This window comes from Giraffa tippelskirchi, chromosome 2 (assembly GCF_054371585.1).
Source record: "Giraffa tippelskirchi isolate mGirTip1 chromosome 2, T2T-mGirTip1v1.2.pri, whole genome shotgun sequence".
Taxonomy (NCBI): Eukaryota; Metazoa; Chordata; class Mammalia; order Artiodactyla; family Giraffidae; genus Giraffa; species Giraffa tippelskirchi.
Window position 1 is genome coordinate 23,235,720 of NC_137276.1, and position 21,700 is coordinate 23,257,419.

Here is a 21,700-nt window from a genome sequence, read left to right on the forward strand (position 1 = left end):
TGATTGAATGAATGGGATTCCGGTTGCTTTTAGGCATCCTGTTACATGCCTTTCTTATTGATAAGTTACATCTTGTATAAAAGAAGGAATCTAGTATTTCCTTAAAAAAAAAAGACAATTGTTTTTATGAACCAAATTTCACACTTGCTCTGCCTGAATGCCTGAAACACAGCATTTCATAAATCTTATTAATATAACAATATGAATACAAAAATTATACAAAGATGTCTTGGAATACTAAACTAGTTGATATTCCATTCCCAAGGAAGTGTTAATGACCAGTTCCTTGCAGAAGGGACAAGTCTAGGAGGCCAGTATGACCTTCTCCTCGACTACTGGGCAAGGATCAGAAGATGGTAATCCAGATGGGTATTCAGAGACTAGCCAACATGTTGCCTGCGAAAAAAATTTGAACCAACCATCCACTTTTCTCCCTAGGATTTGCATTTGTATCCACTTAGTAGTAGGAGACAAGGCAGGGTACATTTAGAGAACAGATGATTTCTCCAGACTTCATGAATGACAGAACCAGAGGAATGACTTCAGACTCCCACAGGTAAAAGCCCTGCCATGGTCTCATCTTCAGAATGATTTTCAGTTTCAGCCTGGCCCCAAAGAAATCATGCTGCCCTATCAACTCTCTGTAGTTTTACCATAATTCCACATGCCTTACCCATTTTAACATTCTTAGATTGTTTGAGTTTCTCAGCCTAGCAGAGAAGTGTGTATCTAATGTAGTGTTCAACCATTTCTGTATTAACCCCACTTTTGAAGTATTAAGGTTGGTTAATTAAGCAAGATTATGTTATAGGTGGCCCACCTATAGCCAGTAACAGGATTTTTCATATCCAAATAGTGACAAATCAACATCTGTCATTTCTGTTTCGTCCACTTATATGGTTGGAAATACACTATTTATTCTCCCTCCTTTTCTCTCATAGTATTTAGTAGAGGACCCAGACCTGTTTCGGGTTTCTTCTTAGAAACATTTCAGCAGTGTTGAAAAAATAATAATCAAAATGATTAAATTATGATAAAAAAGTAGTCATATGAATCATATGATGTAGGAGTCCAGGCTTAATCATCATTAACTAAATGACTTTTGATCCTTGAACTTCATTTCTCTCTAGCCTTGGGTCTCCAGTGCCTAGGGCGATAGATTCATTTGTGGAGGCTTGTAGCAGATGGCTGACTTTTCACTTTCAGATAGCTATTATCTTTGAAAAGGAAGACTGAAGATGCTAAGTAATATTTACAGGCTTCCTTATGGTTTGCATAACACATTCTCATTTCAGTCAAAACCATTTTTATTTGGTAAAGCGACTGCAGGATAATGAACATGGTAGCAACTCACAGAGTAGTTTTCTTCCTGAAGGAATTTGAGGTTCTTTGGAACACAGGGTCCAAAAACAACTCCACAGTGAAATGTAGGAGCTATTTTATGGCTAAATGGCAACAGAAAATGTTTGTGATGCTTGGAACCCCAGGGTGGACAGATGCCCTCTCAGTTTCAGACAAAATGAGAAAAGGAGTCATCTAGGTTGATTTGATGCAAATTTAAGACTTGGAGAAAAATCATTAAAGTATTAATAACCATTAAAATTTACACTTTTCTTCAAAGGAGTGCTTCCCTAGGGACTGATAACTTCCTTTTTGAAGGTTGAGAAATATGTTTTTGTTATAATAAGAAGATGGTAAGTTGTCCTAGCATCAAACAAGTTGGATTTGAATCCCATCTCTGCAATTTATTAGGCTTGGGAGCTTAAAAAATTAGGGAAATTTATGAAATGAGGGAAATAATAGTACTCACATTTAGAGTTTCTGTCGAGATTAAATAAGATTATGTATGAGAATATTCAATATGGTATTAAAAGCCTGCAGCACTCACTAAATGTTAATGCTGATCTTTTTTATTACTGTCTTTTGCCACATTCTCATGACTGAGTCAAAACATACTAGTTACGTATGCTGAATCCCCTTAGGATCTGTGGTATTGGTAGGAGAAGAAAAGGCTCACTCAAATACAGTTATTTCTGAGATTTCAAAAGAAAGTGGTGTTGTCTTTTTTTGAGTTCCATACTCTTCTTTGACACTGTTTAGGAGGTGTCCTTATACCAGAAACCTGAGACTCAACTCTCTCCTATTAAGTGGGAATCACAGTAAATGACACTTCCTGGTTGTCCTGAAGGTGAATGGAGATGGATAGAAGCTATTTGCAAAAATAGCACTACAGAAATGCCATTTCCTTTCATCTGTACTAGTACCAGTAGGGGTTTATAATAAAGGTCTGTGGATCGAGTTTCCAGAGATGATGCAATTACACAAAAATACATCAGTACGTCAACAACCACAAGAGGAAGCCTGTCTGCTGAGAGATGGGTAGGATCAGGAAGGTGGATCCCACTTCTGGATAGATTGTTGATAAGCACATCTTCACAGGGAGTCAGTATGAATAAAATTCCAGCATATGAAGTGCAAATCAGTGTGCAGCAAGCTGTTTACATAAACTGGAGTTCCGGACAAGGCAGGCTAGAGGGAAAGCTTCAGAGAGGAGTCACTGTACTGGCTATGACTCCTTGCCCAAAGTTCTGTTTCCTTGGGAACAGCCGGTAACTGAGCCAGAGTAGATCTGCTGCTCCTCCCTCTTTCTCTCCTTCAGGTAGAAAATTCATAATTTTGCATGACAAGCTATTGAAGACATAGAATTAATCAAGCCAAATGTGTTAATTGGGGGTTGGGTAGACAGGAAAGGACAGATAAGTTTATCCTTTTCAGTTCAGGGCTTCCCTGGTAGCTCAGCTGGTAGAGAATCCGCCTGCAATGCAGGAGACCTGGGTTTGATCTCTGGGTTGGGAAGATCCCCTGGAGAAGGGAATGGCTACCCACTCCAGTATTCTGGCCTAGAGAATTCCATGGACTGTATAGTTTGTGGGATTGCAAAGAGTTGGACATGACTGAGCGACTTTCGCTTTTCAGTTCAGAGTTTAGAATCCTAAGATGGTGGGCCCAGTCGCTGGTACCTTATTTATCTTTTCTATTCCTAACCAAGATAATTGTTTAAACGTTAAAATAGAAATGAGTTGAACTCCTTGGGAAAGCTGCAAGTAGCTGCCTAAAACAATTTTAAATATTTGTGAATGAAAACTACTAATTTAGTGGAGGGAGTGAGGATGGAGTGAGGTGGTAGTGAAGAGTTGGTTAACGTCATTCAACTCAATGAATTTTAGCAAGTATTGAACTACTGTACATTTTCAGCTTTTTTTTTTTTTTATTGTTCTGCCTATTCTTCATTTATTTGAAGTATTTTTAAATTCACCCTGATTTCATTGTGACTAAAGTTATATCATGAACTTGGACAAGTACCCAGTGAGTTTCCATTTTTAATTTGGAATGGGGGAACTGAAAAAAAGATAGTTGCAAATTCATTCTAATGGTTCACTGTGGTGTGAGAAAGTTAAGGCTTTATCAAAATCTAACCATGCATACATTCATATGTACATAAATCTGAGAACACACACACATTGTATCCAACTTTCCAGTGTCTAGCAGTTATTTCTTTGGTTCAAGGAAAGATCACCTGCTTTGACTTGGTTTTATGGAAGCAAATTTATTCCTGTATAGTTTGAAACAAGCAGTGGGGAATTTTTCCCTTTGCAAAAAGAATTATTTTGAAAAAAAGAAAAACAGTAAAAATCAAAAACGAAACATTTCACTGAACCACAGTAAAACTCTAATGTCAAAACCCATACTTATCACTGACTTCACATTTCAAGATGCAGTATCTCCGACCTTGTTAAATTTATGCGAACTGGAAAGAAAAGAGGTATTAACGTAGGAGAGAGGAAGTGACAAAAGCAGGACATGAATCCAGATGATTTGCAGATTCGTTCCCGTGTACCCATGGAGCGGTTTCATTTCCTTTGGTGGCAGAGAGACTGCCACCAAAGGGTGCTGGAACACCTAACATCTATTTTCTTGACCCTGAAATTCAGACCTCATGTCTCAGCAAGGCTGTATTATTCTGAACTATGACAGGTAGGTTAGCAAGAGTTTGAGCTCCCTATGGCTTTTTAACCTTAAATCTCCTTATGTTTTAGTGAGTATTTGAATGAAAAAAAAGTATCTTTAGTTAGTTGTAGTTAGAACCTAAACGTGCCCCACCCCAAATTAATTTCAACGATCTAACTCATCTGTAATACTATGCCTGAAATAATAGAAAATGATACCATGGAGATATTAATAAATTTAAGCATGTTAATATTAATAAAAATATAGTGAAGATGAAAGGAATAAGATGATTTTTTTCCTTCAGCTTAAGAAATTAAATTCAGTATTCATTGCTTTTATGAATGTTAATATTATGAATATAAACTCTTTCAAGGAAATAAAATTGTATTTAAAATTATGTACATGTAGACTGCAAACTGTGTGGTTTTGCAGAGATTACTTAGCTTCTCTGGGCCTCAGTTTCCTCATTGATAGATGGGGAAGTGGGGGCTACTGATGCTATTTTAGAGGGTTGCTGTGTTCATTCACTGATATAAGAAAATGTTAAATACATTTAATAATGTTTGATACAGAGTAAAAAGACAGTAAAGTTTAGCTACTAATTTTATTACCCATTCATATCAATTTCTAATATTTGTTTCTCATTTATTATTTACTTAACCTTATTCTGTTAATGTGTCTCTAGTTTAATATAATCAGTATGCAATTTTTAATGATTCATTCATGCACTTGTTATGCCCTACTTATTTCCAAAATAACTTTAGATATTTTACATTATATGATACAGATAAAATGAAGCCATAGGTTATATGAGTGAAATAAAACAGCGAAATTATTAAAAGGATGGAAGAATAATTATATCAGAACCTAGATTTGGATAGCTATTACGTTGGAACCCTGAATTTTGCTCTGAACTGCCCACACAAAGACAAAAAGGAAAAAGTGAATTATGGAGCTTTCACTGTCTTATAAAGGGAAATATTTTGGTTTTCTAAGCATAGTTATTTCTCTTGTATTGCAGTCTAAATGGAATGTATTGCATTGGCTTTTATGTAAGGGATGTTGAAAAACCTAATAGGTATCTTTGTTACCAGTTTTACTACTGAAAAAGATCATGAATAGTCTTAAAACCATGTTCTTTTGATTTTTATAAGGTGGAAATAAGGATTTTTAATTAGATATGTAGAATTTTGCTATGATATCAGAGTGATGTTGGCTTGGGATTTTTTTTTATTCAAGTTGTTTCTCATGTGCTAAGCATCCATTATGGATGCATTTGCGAGCACATTATTTTTTCTTTAATTCTTTGATATTTATCTGAATCCATTCTTTTATGATACAGATTATAGTTGCTAACAATTGAGATTCGTAGGAATTCTTGTTGAGTACCATTAGATTCCTTCGTAGAGACTCTGAATTGCTTTTTTTTTTTTTTTTTCAAGTTTCAAACCTTTTATTTTATGTTGGGATATAGCCAATTAACAATATGGTGGTAGTTTCAGGCGAACAGTGACGGGACTCAGCCAAACATATAAATGTATCTATTCTCTCCCAAACCACCCTCCCATCCAGGCAGGCACATAACACTGAGTTCCATGTGCTATGGGGGAAATGAGTAGAGGGGCTTCCCTTGTGGCTCAAATGGTAAAGAATCTGCCTGCAATGCAGGGGACCCCAGTTCAATCTCTGGGTTGGGAAGATCCCCTGGAGAAGGAAATGACAACCCACTCCAGTATTCTTGCCTGGAGAATCCCATGGACAGAAGAGTCTAGCAGGCCGCAATCCATATGGGGTCGCAAAGAGTTGGACACCACAAAGCGACTAACACACACACACACACACACCATGTGCTATACAGTAGGTCTTTGTTGGTTATCCATTTTGAATATAGCAGCATGTATATTTGTTGTTCAGTTGTTCAGTCCTGTCTGACATTTTACAACCCCATGGACTGCAGCACATCAGGCTTTCCTGTCCTTCACCATCTCCCTGAGTTTACTTAAACTCATGTCCATTGAGTCGGTGATGCCATCCAACCATCTCATCCACTTCAATTTTTCTCAGCATCAGGGTCTTTTCCAGTCAGTCAGCTCTTCGCATCAGGTGGCCAAAGTATTGGAGCTTCAGCTTCAGCATCAGTCCTTCCAGTGAATATTCAGGGTTAATCTCCTTTAGGATTGACAGGGTTGATCTCCTTGCAATCCAAGGGACTCTCAAGATTCTTCTCCAAAACCACAGTTCATCAATTCTTCGGCGCTCAGCCTTAAAGAAATGGTTCAAGTCTCACATTCATACTTGACTCCTGGGAAAACCATAGATTTTACTATGTGGACCTTTGTCGGCAAAATAATGTCTCTGCTTTTTAATATGCTGTCTATGTTTGTCATTGCTTTTCTTCCAAGGAGCAAGTGTCTTTTAACTTTGAGGCTGCAGTCACCATCTGCAGCGATTTTGGAGCCCAAGAAAATAAAGTTTGTCACCGTTTCCATTGTTGACCCTTCTATTTGCCATGAAGTGATGGGACCGGATGCCATGATCTTAGTTTTCTGAATGTTGAGCTTTAAGCTGACTCTTTCACTCTCCTCTTTCACCTTTATCAAGAGGTTCTTTAGTTTCTCCTCATTTTCTGCCATGAGGGTGGGGTCATCTGCATATCTGAGGTTATTGATATTTCTCCCGGCAATCTTGATTCTAGCGTATGCTTCTTCCAGCCTAGCATTGCACATTTTATACTTTGCATATAAGTTAAATAAGCAGGGTGACAATATACAGCCTTGACATACTCCTTTCCCAGTCCATTTTGAACCAGTCCATTGTTCCATATCCAGTTCTAACTGTTGCTTCTTGACCTGCGTACAGGTTTCTTAGAAGAGAAGTCAGGTGATCTGGTATTCTCATCTCTTTAAGAATTTTCCACAGTTTGTTGTGATCCACACAGTCAAATGCTTAATCATAATCAATGAAGAAGAAGAATTTTTTTTCTGGAATTCTCTTGCTTTTTCTATGATCCAACAAATGTTGACAATTTGATCTTCGGTTCCTCTGCCTTTTCTAAATCCAGCTTGCACATCTGGAAGTTCTCAGTCCATGTATTGTTGAAGCCTTGCTTGGAGGATTTTGCCTAGCTAGCATGTGAAATGAGTACAGTTGTGTGGTAGTTTTAACATTCTTTGGCATTGCTCTTCTTTAGGATTGAAATAAAAACTGACCTTTTCCAGTCCTGTGTACTTTGCTGAGTTTTCCAAATTTGCTGGCATATGGAGTGTAGCACTTTAATAGCATCATCTTTTAGGATTTGAAATAGCTCAGCTGGAGTTCTATCATCTCCACTAGCTTTGTTCATAGTGATGCTTCCTAAGGCCCACTTGGTTCACAATCCAGGATGTCTGGCTCTAGGTGAGTGATCACACCATCGTGATTGTCTGGGTTGTGAAGAACTTTTTTGTACAATTCTTCTGTGCATTCTTGCCACCTCTTCTTAACATCTTCTGCTTCTGTTAGGTCCATACCATTTCTGTCCTTTATTGTGTCAATTCTTTCATGAAATGTTCCTTTGGTATCTCTGATTTTCTTGAAGAGATCTCTAGTCTTTCCCTGTCTGTTGTTTCCTGCTATTTCTTTGTATTTTTTTACCTTGGAAGGCTGACTTTTCTAAGTTCCCTGACTATTCCCCTCACAACCATAAGTTCTAAATTGGTTCATTTTTATGTCTAATTTTCCCTTTTTTCCAAAAAAAAAAAAAAAGTTGTTTTTCCTTTTCTTGATGAAACTCATCACTAGTATAGTTCAGATATTTATCAGCAAGGCTACTATTATTTTTTACTCATAGATGTTTCTGGGAGGAATAGAGATAGAAAATACGTTTTCTTGAATTACCTTCAAAACAGAAGGTATATTTGAAACTGTGAATACTTGAGAATTTTTAAGTCATTGGTTTAGGTGTTGGTGATGAAATAAAATTAACTAAAATATGAATTTTTAAAAACTCTTTAAAAAATCTGGAAGAAAGGAAGGTAACCAAACGTGATAGGAGGCAGTAAAGAGAGAGCAAAAATGAGTTGTATTCAATATTTTTTTTCTCATGTAAAAAAATATTGGTTAATTTAGAGTGAACTTGTGAGCTGGGAATGTGTGGTCACAATCTCCACAAGGTAAAGGAAAAGGGTTGTTGGCAAAGATATTGAATTGGGTGGCTCCCTTTCATGATCACTTCCCAGCTGATGATAGTGGTAAAGAATTCGCCTGCCAGTGCAGGCGATGCAGGAGTCATGGGTTCAATCCCTGGGTCAAAAAGATCCCCTGGAGTAGGAAATGGGCAACCCGTTCCAGTATTCTTGCCTGGGAAATTCCGTGGACAGAGAAGCCTGGTGGGCTATACTCCATGGGGCCACAGGGGATTGGACACGCTGAGCACAGCACACAGCACACTTTCATGATCACAGGGAGTGGTTTTGAACAAAATGGGCTTCTCAGGGGCTGAGGGCCTGTGGAGAAATAAGGACAGAACAATGCTGTGTGAACAGAAGGCAGAGTAGGTCTGGCAAGTTCCCTTTGCAGGTTTGGGACCCTAACTAAGTATAGGGCAATACAAATTATAGCCAAGGAATTCACTTGGGTGTGTAAAATTAATTAATTTTAACCTCTTAAGATCCTCCCTCAATCCTTTTATCTCAGTTTTGCAGTTAAGATAAAAAACAAAAAGTTGGATAGATAAGTTATTGAGAAACAGATCAAAAGCCCTGAAGGCAGCAGGAGAATCCAGACTTCCTGAGTGCTCACTGTCATTTCCATCACCCTCTGCATTGTAACACAGGGTGTTCATACATACATACACGATTGTGTGTCTGTGTATGCATGTGTACAATGTGATGTGGCAGGGGATTTGTTAGAGCCATGTGCTGTCACCTATAAGGAATCTGTGTATGAGGATAAGTGTGAAATTAAGATCATTGTATCTGTCAGAAACAGTCTTTGACTCTCATGATAATCAAATCCAATGCACTTTGGCATTCTGATGTACTTTGTAATTGAATTTTATTTCATTTGATAGACTATCTACTGCTGGGTCTATAAATAGATTATGAAGTTTTTTAATTTACTGTTTTTTGACATCCCTAAAACATGATGTAAAGTAGGATTTCTTCTGTCTGGGCTCATGGAGCATAAGCCGGCTTGATGGTGGGAGGATGGGCCAGATGGACTTCTGAGGTCCCTTTCATTTTACAGAATTCATTATTGTCTCATCTCCTTTTGCTCCAAAGGTCCTTTCATAATAAAGCTCATAGGCAAAGCTCTAAACAGGCCCATCCTTTATACAGCATCCCCTGAATTCTTTACAACAGCAGGACTGCAGGTCCTTGAATCTGACATCCACAGCATTTCTGCAACGTTTTCTTTCGTTGTCAGTTATGACCTCGCATGAAATCCAGGCTTCTTGTTTTACTGGGATTTTGAGCATCTCTTCTGTCATCTGAGCAGTTCCCAGGCTGCAGAGAGCCTTTGTCTCCACCAGAGATAATATGCTTTTAAACAGTGTGAAACATCACTAAGTAATTGCTTTTGTTGTAAGGTCCTTATCTTGGCATAGAAAACATTGAAAAATAAGATTGTGTGGGAAACTATACCCACTTCATGTCACAGTTTCAGCAAAACTAGACTGTTTGCATTTTTCACTTTTGCTGAAAGAGGGTCTTTATAATGTGTGCGTGGGATTTGCTTTCGCCCTCATGGTAGGAGCCAGCTCTATGGAGTGAAGCTCCTTGTTCTGAGTTTATTGGCTGGCCTTCCTGTAACCCTAGACTCCAATGAGAAAACAACAAAGACAGGTTTTATGTTGTGTGTTAGAGATGATTTAGATTATGAGAAGGAATTTTCATACAGACACTAGTCATAGGAAACATATTGAGATCAATGAAAACATAAAAATGGCTTATTGGTTTCCTGTCACAAGATGCATTACAGGGAAGAGTTTCAGTCCATGAAAAAAAAAAAAAAAACAACAGCGAAAAAAGCAAAAAACAGGGCACTACTATTAGCAATGTGCTTTTATAGTCAGTCATTTCCCTAGTTTTCTCTGAAAAGTTGAAAAATGGATACCAGATTTAGATTTTCAGTGCTTTCAGTTGTACTACTTGAAAATAAAATCTTAAACAGTTGGAATCATAAGCCATAATTCTCTGTTAACTAATACTTTAATGATATTTAAATAGTAGCAGCATTTGTAATTGCTAACCTTTATTTTCTAGTTCCCATGTGCCAGACACAGTTCTACATATACTGATTCGTCACTGTGTGTGGTCAGTAGAATTATCACTTCCATTTTTAACCCATAAGGATCCTGAAGCTTGGAGATGGTGAGCAGCTTCCTTATTAGACCAAACAGATGAGCAAGAGGGCTGGGATTCAAGCTCAGACATTTTGAGTGGGGAGTCTGTGCTTCCCAAGACAGTACAGCATACAGCCAGGAGCACTTTCTGAATTACCAAAGAAAGTTAGAGTTAAGATAATTTTATTGTTTATAATTTATCACATCCTATATTTTTTGAATGACAGTCTTTGCTGACTGTGTAAATAAAAAGCCTCTGTTAGCTAGAATATTAATTAGTCAGAAATACCTGTTTATCTGTCATGCTGAGTAAAAGTTGACTTTAGGTGTGTCAAATATCTTCTAAATAGGGCTGATGGATGTATTTCTGTTATAGGAAGGTTGTGAGTCCTGTTCTATAATAGCTGTGTTATAAGAGTCTGTGTTCCCTTTCTTTTATCAATAGCAACAAAAATGTTCTACAGATCAATGAGTTTCTTTTCCTTTAAAGTGCTATATAGTGAATTTCTGTGCCCCACTCCCACCACTCCCAGAACTGTATGCTGAAAGCTAACCCCCAAGGTGATGATGTCTTGAGGTGAGGCTTTTGGGGAGGTGATTAGGTCACGAGAATAGATCCCTCGTGGATAGAGTTAACTGCCTCATGAAAGAGGCCCCAGAGAGCTCCTTGCTCCTCTGACGGTGTCCAGGAGACAGCTCACTAGAGCTAGGAAGCGAACAGAAGAATAAGTACTAATATGTTGATTCCACTGTGCTTCTATTTCCATGTATCATTTAAGAATGTAATTTTAAAGTGAGCTGACTATAGCGTTTGGAGTCTCTAAGTTGAAAACAAGTCTTGTCTAAACTTTGATATTTTTCCTATGATTGCCCTTTGTTAAATGGTGGAATCTTTGAGTGAAATAAGATAGTGAAGCTCAGTTCTATAGGACATTGTGAGACACTGGAATCGGAGAGGGAAGGAAGAAGAGAGGGAGGAAAAGAGTAAGAGACACTGCCACAGATAATGTGTAGAAATTCTATACCTGCCTCTAGTTTAACATGAGAAAGAATTACCTTGTTTAGGTTCAGGGGTTGAGTGCACTTGTGTCCTTGGAGAAGGTACCTTGGGAAAGGTGAGCCTGTGATTTGGGGCTGTGACTCCCAAGAGGCAGAGACTGATAAGGTTTTATAGTGCCTGTTATATAAAGGACAGACCTTTACCCCAGTTGATTCCTTTTTCTAACAGACTTGTTTATTGGGTTGTGTTTTTGTGTGTATAAGAAAAAATACATTTACTAGCTTTATAATAATCACTGGAAATTGATATTTGTGTTCAAGATACTCATTTTATGAGCTTTTTTTTTTTTTCTGGGGCAAGTGTCTGTTCCATAAAGTGATTATGGCCTGATTACTTGAGAATAAACAATGCTGATTGTATCCTTTTCTTGTCTTTTGAGCTCTGATGGTGTGTTTTTCACTTCTCTGTGTGACCCAGTCACATTCTTTGAAGTTTAATGAAGACATTTAGAATAGAGAGAGGTCAGTGATCAAGCTGAGAATTCAGGACGGGGGAGGCTGTATGCTAGAGCTGATATGGAAAGTTTCTGGGCATATGATGACAAGAAAACCACCAGGGCATGGTAAAAGAGGGATGGACAGAAAAGACATACAGAAAATAAAAATAAACTCAACGAAAAATGTTTCATTGTGAGCATATCAGTTAACTGTGGCCTTAGTGACATAAGCCTCCCCTGTATGACTGGGCTGTGGATATTCACTGTAAAACTATAGTAAGATCAGAGATAGAACCCCAGCTTTCTCTCTCTGCCCTGAAAGAAGTTTGGGCAAACAAAGAGTAAATTGCATCAGTGCATCAGCCAATTGGATCAACTCATTTCCCTTATTTCTTGCCTTCTTGCCCTTTGCCACTAATAAATGTGTTGAATGAAAAAGAAAACACTATTCTGCTTCCTATAAATCTTTGAATTAGTTACAAATGGATCTGTGTTGATGACATGAGAGATGGTTTTCTCCTGTACTCATCAGCCATCTCATTTTGCAAACTACAGTTTCTATGCCACCAGAATGTATAGCCCATTGTTCTATTTCCCAATAATTGGCAGAGAACAACTGAAACTCAAGGAAAAGATCAGTGGCTGAGGAAGACATTCTGTCTGTGTCTCACTGACTGATGGCCCATGGCGCTCCCATTCTGCCCTGCACAGTGGGGCAGTGCCCATGTTCCCCGCTCTCCCCGTGCAGAAACAGAGTGAGCAGAGGGTGGTAAGTAACTCGTTCTTCTAGGACATGGGGGCGCTTTGTCATCTCAAGTCCTAGCCCATTGCTCAGCTCACTGAACCATACAAATACATCTCCTCATCAAGGCTTTTTACGAGCTCCTTTCCTCTTCCTAAGCACATTTTTATATAATGGTTGATGGGATGTGTGTTGTGATTAAAGCCCCCCAGACGGGTGTACTCTGTACCAGACAGTGTGTACAAGGAGCTAGTTCCACAACTTCTCACATTACTTTCTGCCAAATGTCAGAAAGAAACTGCTGGTTTCCGAAATGAAATAGCTTTGTTTCCCCATGCTTAGAGCCTAGAATGTCCAAGGGGGTGTGTAAAGAAGGGTAATCTCTCAAAGTAATACCTCACGGGTGACTTCAGCCTTCAGAAAGGAGAAAGTAGTTACCAACTGGCTCCAATAGCAACTCCTTTAAGTGGATATTTATCCTCATTTCTGCCCTGATACGGCTCACACTGAAGCAACCTGTGTTCCGCGGCCATATCCTGATAATCTATACTATTGCTGAAGAAACCGCAAGACAGCTCTAGGTGTTCATTAGAAATGTCTGGCTGTATTATTTTTCCTGTCTCCCATCACCCTGATGGGCTGCCCTTCCCTTTGAATCAAACTGTCATTGTGGCTGTCTGGTAGGAAAAAAAAAAAAGCGCAGAACTTAGTATACTAACGGTCCAGTGCTGTCACCAGGTTGGACCCCGCAGAGTGCTCTTACACAGCACTGATATGCTCAGAGGAATATTCCCTGCCCCCTGGTGAAGTGTAAAAATCTAAGATGAACTCTGTGCACTAGAAACTAGCACAACATTGTAAATTAGCTCTACTTCAATAATTAAAAAAAACAGGAATGTATAAGCTGACAACGACAAAAACTGGACGATGAATATTGCTTTGAACAAGGGTTTTCTTTTTAAGTGTATTGTTTGCAAGTTATAAAAATGTACCAATCTAAATCATCTTCTTTGCAAGTAACACACAAAATATTTGGGTAAGTATGAAGCACTCTTCATCTCTTTTTCTGCCACTTTTTTTTTTCTTTTGAACTTTTTTATCAGGGTATAGCCGAATAACAACGTTGTGATAGTTTCAGGTGACCAGCTAAAGGACTCAGCCATGCATATACATGTATTCATTCTCTCCCAAACCCACTCCTATCTGGGTTGCCACATAACATGGAGCCGAGTTCCCTGTACTATACAGTAGGTCCCTGTTGGTTTTCCGTTTTAAATATAGCAGTGTGTACATGTCCGTCCCCAGCTCCCTAACTATCCCTTCCTCCTAGCAGCCGTAAGTTCATTTTCTAAGCCTGTGAGTAAGTTCATTTGTATCATTTCCTTCTACATTCCACATATAAGAGATACCATGCAATATTTCTTCTCTGTCTGACTTACTTTACTCAGTACGACACTTTCTGAGTCCAATCATGTTGATGCAAATGGCATTATTTCATTCTTTTTAATAGCTGAGTAATATTCCATTGTATATACATATCACATCTTATTTATCCATTCCTCTGCTGATGGACATTTAGGTTGTGAAGCACTCTTCTTTATTAAACCTGCCTGTAGAAATTGAACTCAGCACCTCCTCCTCTGTGTCCGTGTCTTTCCTTTGTATCAGATCCCTGCTTCTCTTCTGCTCTCTGGCTTGATGTGAAAGGAGACTTGTGCTTGACTGTTGTTTAAAACACAGAAAGTAACAGAGATGAAAGAGTGGGCAGCCAAATAAACCAGAGGAGAACAGGAGGATGGTATTGTTTGCTCTTCAAGATTTCATTAAGGCATCTTCTCTCCCCCTTAAGTCTTTTCCAGTTCCTTGATTCAAAATCAGTCCCCTTCCACTTCTGTGCTCTTACTGGATTTTATTTCAGGTCCCCTGTAGTCCTCACTGCATCCTCCATTCACTGGATCTGAAGTATCTGTGATTATGTCTGATCTCTGACTCAAGCAGACTCTGGAGAATCCTAATAAGAATAACTAACACTTAATAGGCATGTCTTAGTGACAGGGGCTCAAGAAATGTGATCTCAATTAATCTTTACCTAGTATGCCTTAGGAGCAGAGTCCACTATTCATTGTATTCTATAGATAAAACAAAGAGATGCTAAGTGATTTGCTCAAGTCGGAGAGGAAATTAGTGTCAAGACTGAAGTTGACAACCCAGAACCCACTATGGTCTGTGCACAGCTCCTGCCCTGTGGTTTCTACTTGGCTATTGATTAATGAATATCTAAGGGAGGAGAGTGCCCAGCACTTAGCCCGGGCATTTCATTCCTTGCCCTGGGCTGTCGTGTTAGTCTTTCAGCAAGGTTCTAAATGTGACATTCCCCTGGACACCTGTGATTCCCAGTTAAAATCTCCCCTTTTTGTGCTCAGTCCCAGCCAAACTTTCCTTCTTTCTGTCATTGAACGTGTGCTGATCTCTGTCTGCACTCCTGCCCTCTTCACCTCGTTCATTTCTTCTCTGCCTTCTGATCTCAGCTGCAAGTTCCTCATGTAATTTGCCAACAAAAGCACCCAATTGCATGTTCTCATAGAACTTTTCTTTTACTAAAGTTGTTACAGTTAGAAGTCTTCATTGTCTCAGGGCCCATGGCTGGTTTTGTTCATCACTGGATCCCCACAACTTATCACAGTGAAAACATCGAAGTTAAAAATGATCAGAAAACTAAGATCATGGCATCCAGTCCCATCACTTCACAGCAAAAAGATGGGGAAACAGTGGAAACAGTGGCAGACTTTATTTTGGGGGGCTCCAAAATCACTGAAGATGGTGACTGCAGCCATGAAATTAAAAGACGCTTACTCCTTGGAAGAAAAGTTATGACCAACCTAGACAGCATATTAAAAAGCAGAGATATTACTTTGCCGACAAAGGTCCATGTAGTCAAAGCTATGGTTTTTCCACTGGTCATGTATAGATGTGAGAGTTGGACTATAAAGAAAGCTGAGTGCCGAAGAATTGATGCTTTTGAACTGTGGTGTTGGAGAAGACTCTTGAGAGTCCCTTGGACTGCAAGGAGATCCAACCAGTCCATCCTAAAGGAGATCAGTTCTGGGTGTTCATTGGAAGGACTGATGTTGAAGCTGAAACTCCAATACTTTGGCCACCTGATGCGAAGAATTGACTCATGTGAAAAGACTCTGATGCTGGGAAAGATTGAAGGCAGGAGGAGAAGGGGACAACAGAGGATGAGGTGGTTGGATGGCATCACCAACTCAATGGGCATGAAGTTTGAGTAAACTCCAGGAGTTGGTGATGGACAGGGAGGCCTTGCATGCTGCAGTCCATGGGGTCACAAAGAGTCTGAACTGAGCTACTGAACTGAAGGCTCTGTTGTCTTTCCACTTGTGTCTTACCTGTTGTGAAGGTTTCTACTTCCTATTTCTCCTTTTTTGCACCACAACCCTTATCCTTCTCCAGTCAATTATTGTGGAGGCATTTCAAAATACACATCACTCAAATCAGAGGTCTTCAACACTTGATGATCATCAAAGTCACCTAGAGAGCTCTTAAAAATGTTATAGCTGCACCCACTCCTGTTCAGTTCCATTGGAATCTGTTTGGACTGCATCCCTGGTATAGGCATTTTTTAATTCCCTTAGAGGATTCTTAGTGAGAACTACTAATTTGAATAGTAACTGCACACAATAGGGGCTCTGTAAAGACATGCTCTTTGCCACACAGGTATGTGGATCTCCTAAATACAGACAAGTGAAGTTCAGCAGGAGGTGAACTTGTATGATTGAAGGTACTCTTGCAAACTCCTCGGAGTGATGGGAAGAAACCAACTTTTTATGAGACACAAGGGTTTCTGCTTGCTTGTGTTTTTAATGAAACCTCTGACTTTTGAATCATTCGATTTGCCTCTTCTTTTGCCCTAGGCAGATTTTTGCAAGCATTTTCAGTAAACTCGGCAGGAGGACTTTTGTATAGCTGTCTATATATAAATATTTCAAATAGTCTATTTAGCTCTTCAAAGTTGCAAACTAACCTTCCTTTCCAATTGGAGTGACTTTTTGAATTGACTGTGTTTTTCTGATTCAAAAAAAAAAGTACACAAATGATAAAGAATAAATATTCATATCTGGTACACTCTGCAGTTCATATTTGACTACCTGCTTAACTTTGGCCTGTCTGATTTCATTTACCAACAGCAAAATGTGACCTGTATTTTTATTTTATTTTTTTAGCAATAGACTTTAAATACTTCAAGTGATGTTTTAAAAAGTCTTCTAAAAGCTGTTCTTATTTCAGCATAATAAATCATAGATATATAAACCCTGGAAGTATGCATTTGAAAACTTAAGTGGGGGGTACAAATTGGAGAGACTAATGCATCAGGACTCATAGAAATCACAATTAAAGATTTTAAATAGAATTTGGCTTGACACAGGGTTTCATAAGCATTTGAGGGAATGATTGAGTGGCTTTTAAGTGAGGGAAAAGCAATGGGTTTTGCCTGTAGGCTTTTAATTTACACATAGAAAATGTATTCCCAAGTAAGATATGTTATTACCTCATGATTTTGCCACACCTAGAAAGTAGTTGATTCCTGCTTTGTGCTGGTTATGTCCTTAAAGTAATAATAAGCCACAGGGCTTCCAGTAAAAATGTAGAGAGAGGAGGGAGGAGAGTTCCTTTTTTGGTTATGAGTTTCTAGAGTTCAATGAGGGGGGGTAGTATTTTCTGCAACTATTGATTTCAAATCTTTTCCTATCACTAATATTCTAAAAGGACCTCTTCTGCTAGGATATAATCCACAAAACTTGATGAAAAAAGTTCCCATTGTAGGATAGAAGTTGCCAAGTAGCCAAAAAACAAAAAGGATTCATAGGGGACAAGTGAAAAGAAGACAAATTCGTGGGAAACTAGGGAACAGATTTGGGATTTCTGTAATATTGTTTTTCTGAAGAGTGCTTCTGTGACTTTGGAGACTGGAATTCAATTTATGTCTTTGCATTATCTTTTAAGGATGTTATATATGAATATATATATACATATTATTTATGGGCTTCCCAGGTGGCACAGTGGTAAAGAGTCCCCTGCCAGTGCAGCAGATGCAGGAGATGTGGATTCAATCCCTGGGTCGGGAAGATGCTCTGGAGAAGGAAATGGCAATCCACTCCAGGATTCTTGCCTGGAAAATCAGGCACAACTTAGCAACTAAGCATTAACAATAGTGTGTGTATGTGTGTGTGTGTGTGTGTGTGTGTGTGTGTATGTGTGTGTGTGTATTCATTTATACCTGCCACATACTTGGGGCTCAGTAAATCTTACGAGAATCTAAAGATACAGAAATCTAAGGCAATCATCCTGGATTGCCTTGAATGGCTTTTAGTTTATATCTGTTATTGTGGGTTATTATTTACAGTGCCGATCTCAAAAACATCTTAGTAAACTGATAATATATATGGTCACTTTCCTTAGAAGCAATATGTCCAACCTCTTGGGCTTGATTCCCTAAGGTGCAATTGATTAGGCAAATCTTGAAATTTGAAAATGATTTTTCATTTGGGCTGAAACATCATCCTCATGTCTGAAGTTGTCCCTAGATTCCCAGCAGCTGCGAAATGATAAATGAGTCTCTGTGTAACCAGCAGGCCTCCTCAGAGTTGGGTGAGGACCCGAGATATTTAACAGCTCCATTAATGACCTGGAAGAGCTTGATAAGCAGCTTGCTAATGAAACCTGCAGATGACACTAAATTGTGTAGGTGTTGGAAGTGACAATTGAAGCATGAATTAAAAAAAGGCTGCAAGCCCAGGCAGGAGCTGGAACACAAAAGTCCATTTAGGCTAACTTTGTGAAGCAGCTCTGCATCTCTTAGATTGTCATTTCCTATGTAAACATTACATTAGTGATGCATCTGAAAATGCTTGGCATGAACGTGCAACTCAGTATGAATTAGTTAATTCAGATTTTAAGGGCAGCATCATAACACCAAAAATCATTCTTTCTTCCACTATTTCAAGAGTCCCTCAGTCTCCAGTAAATATAGTGCTGGGCATCAAGGGATCCATGACACCCTTGAGATAGTTTACCTGGTATTTGGTGCATGCCTGTGAGCACTGTGAGTACATGGCTGGGTGTTTTTCCTGGAAGGGTGTCTGTAGCTCTCATCATGCATTCAGTGGGGGTGTCAATGAGAAACACATTAAGAATGTCTATACTGGTCTAATGCTAATTGACGACTCATTAGAAAAGACCTTGATGATGGGAAAGATTGAGGGCAGGAGGAGAAGGGGGTGACACAGGGTGAGATGGTTGGATGGTATCATCAACTCAATGGTCATGAGTTTGAGCAAACTCCGGGAAGTAGTGAAGGACAGGCCGGGTGAGTTGCAAAGAGTCTGACGGAACGCAACAACAGCTGGTCTGTGAGCTTCTTGTAAGCTGTTCTTGTTGTTTTCCACTACTCTGCCCACACATTGAACTTTCTGTACCTTCAACATGCCAAAATGGCTCAGAGCTCAGGGCCTGGGCAATTGCTGTTACTGTGCCGTTCCCCTGATATTGATATTTTCCTGACTGGTAAAACTTCAGCTGTTTGGAAAGGTCTAAACTGTTAACCCATCTTCAGGCACTCGCTATCACTATGCCTTCCTTTGTTTTCCTCACAAGACGAGAGTAGCTAAATATGGCATTTTCTTGTTTATTTTTTCTATTCACTTGTGTTCTGCCATCCAGTAAACTACCAGTTCCTTGAGAAGAGTGTCCTTGACTTTCTTCCTCATGGATCTATAATAGATCCTCAATGGTTATTTGTGCCAGGGAAAGAGGGAGTAAAGAAGGAAGTTATTTTATATTACGTAGTATCTGTCACATAGTATATACAGTTTATATATAAATGGTTTAATGATGGAATAACTGAAAGGATATATGAATGATAAGACTCACTGAAAGTGAAAGTTTCTCAGTCGTGTCTGACTCTTCGCCCCCATGGACTATGCAGTCCGTGGAATTCTCCAGGCCAGAATGCTGAAGTGGGTAGCCTTTCCCTTCTCCAGGGGAATCTTCCCAACCCAGAGATCAAACCCAGTTCTCCCACATTGCAGGTGGATTTTTTACCAGCTGAGCCACAACGGAAGCCCAAGACTCACTGAGATTGTTTTAAAGATGTGGAGGGAATGGTGAGACCTGAGCAGTGGAAAAATTCACCCTGTTTTTCTTTGGCACAATAGGGATTTTTACTCTCCAGCCTACAAAACCTTTTACATTATCCAGTTCATAGATAGTTCTAGGTGGTGCCTTTGGTTCTAAAAAGAAACTATCCAGTCACACTTTCTCTGTGTTGTAAGGATGGACTGATCTGTTTCTTGGATACACATGGGTGCTTTGGTTCAACAGCTGACAAGATGAACTGCTGGCATATCGAATTCTATCCAGAATTCAGTTTTGAGGAGAGATACACTAAAAGCACTGTGTGTCTGCTTTCATTTAACAGGACTAGAATTTTCCAGGAATGCAGCCTAAGTGGAGTGGCATTTTTATTGTGAGGTTTCAGCTTTACAATCAAAATACACCCTTCAAATCAGAAAGCAATGTCCTAAATTCTCCTCACAGGAGTCATTCTCTTCTGATTGTGGAAAGTGAAGTTTTCCTTTTTGGCTGAAGCCTTTACTCCTATTCTTATTTGATGGATTCATATCTCACATCTGATTTACCCTGTTTAAAAGTGACCATTTTCTCTGAAAGCCTAAGAGCCCTGGATACTACGTTGTAGAATAAAAGAAAATATCTGGCCCTTATATGTAAGCATTAGTTATTGAGCCGAATCTAGCAATATCTAAGATTTGGAAAGATTAACTAACAAGTGTATTGGTATTTGTTTAGCTAAATCTCTCCCTTAGACTAGTTTCTAAGAGTTAAATCTTTTGGTTAGTGAGACCTCTTCCCATAGGAACCTGTGCTTGTGGGCCTAGTTCTTTGAAATTCTTGGGATAAAATTATGTACTTGTGGAACAACAAATCCAATTTCATATACGAATACTCTTTATTAAATGGGCTTGAAGTCAGAATTTGAAACTGAGGGATATAGCATTCATTTACTGATTATTCTCTCTTTATACAAGCCATTAACTAGAGCTGGCATTTTAGTGGCATCGTGTATATGCCAAAAATACTGGAAAAAAAATTTCCCGTAAAAATCCACATTCATTTCTAGACTCTTGTAATTTTTACTGCATAATTAACAATAATATTTGACACTGTCATCCTCTTGACAGACTCTAACTTGGAACATCTGGTGTTATTTAGCCAAGAGCCTGGTTCTATTCTCCTAGTACAAAAGGGTTCTGATTAATTAATCATTGCCCAACCTGAATAATACATTAAAGATAAACTTCAATGCTTGGGAAAAAACAAAGGGGAAAGTTTTCTTATGTTACAGAAGATGGAATTTCCTATGACTAGAAATATTAGAATGAGTAAGTTTTAGCACTTACCCCAGGTCCTCAGCTGGAAGTGAAAGAGACAGAGTGTCTTCTTAGATAACTGTGTTTTGGGGTTCAACCAGCAGAGCTTACCACCTGCCCCAAGGTGTTTATGTCTCATATCTCGGCACCCCTTCTTGACTTCAGAGCTTTTGTCTCACACCTAATGCATTCTGCTCTCTGTGCTAAGAAGGACTCAAGGAGAGGGGAGTTCAGTGAGAGTCTAGGTGGTGAATTCTGTATGAACTTTATCTGTTTCATTCCTTATTGTGTACCCAGTGCCCAGAAAGAGGAGCCCAGTGGGCCTCCATCCATGGAGTCACAAAAGAGTCAGATGCCACTTAGAGACTAAACATTAGCTTACCAGTTATTGATCCACTTAAACATATTTACTTTGCAAATATTAATCCAAGGCAAGGTCCTCATCACTGGAGATACAGCAGTGAATAAAAAAGAAGGTTCCTGCTTTCATGGATCTTACATTCCTAATTGGAAGACAAATTAACAAATTAATGTAGGTTATGCTATTTCAAGTGGTGGTAAGTGCTATGAAGAAAAGTAAGGCAGAGTAAGTAGAAAGACAGTGAGATGCTATTCTCAGGTTATTTGTGTTCTTTCGAAGGAACTTATTGGGCATCACTTCTCT

At 39.0% G+C, this 21,700-nt stretch overlaps 1 protein-coding gene across 9 annotated transcripts in view; it reads left to right on the plus strand.

The window, feature by feature from the left end:
• Window positions 1-21,700, plus strand: part of LOC145539476 (VPS10 domain-containing receptor SorCS1) — a 580,892-nt gene that overhangs the window by 90,164 nt on the left and 469,028 nt on the right. Inside the window, exon 1 of one of the 9 annotated variants that reach the window (XM_081573565.1) lies at window positions 2,599-2,659. The exons of the other annotated variants lie outside the window; for them this stretch is intronic. The gene's annotated coding sequence lies outside the window, so the exon portion shown is untranslated. Of the gene's footprint in view, window positions 1-2,598; window positions 2,660-21,700 lie in introns of those variants that run through there. 9 annotated transcript variants of the gene reach the window in all.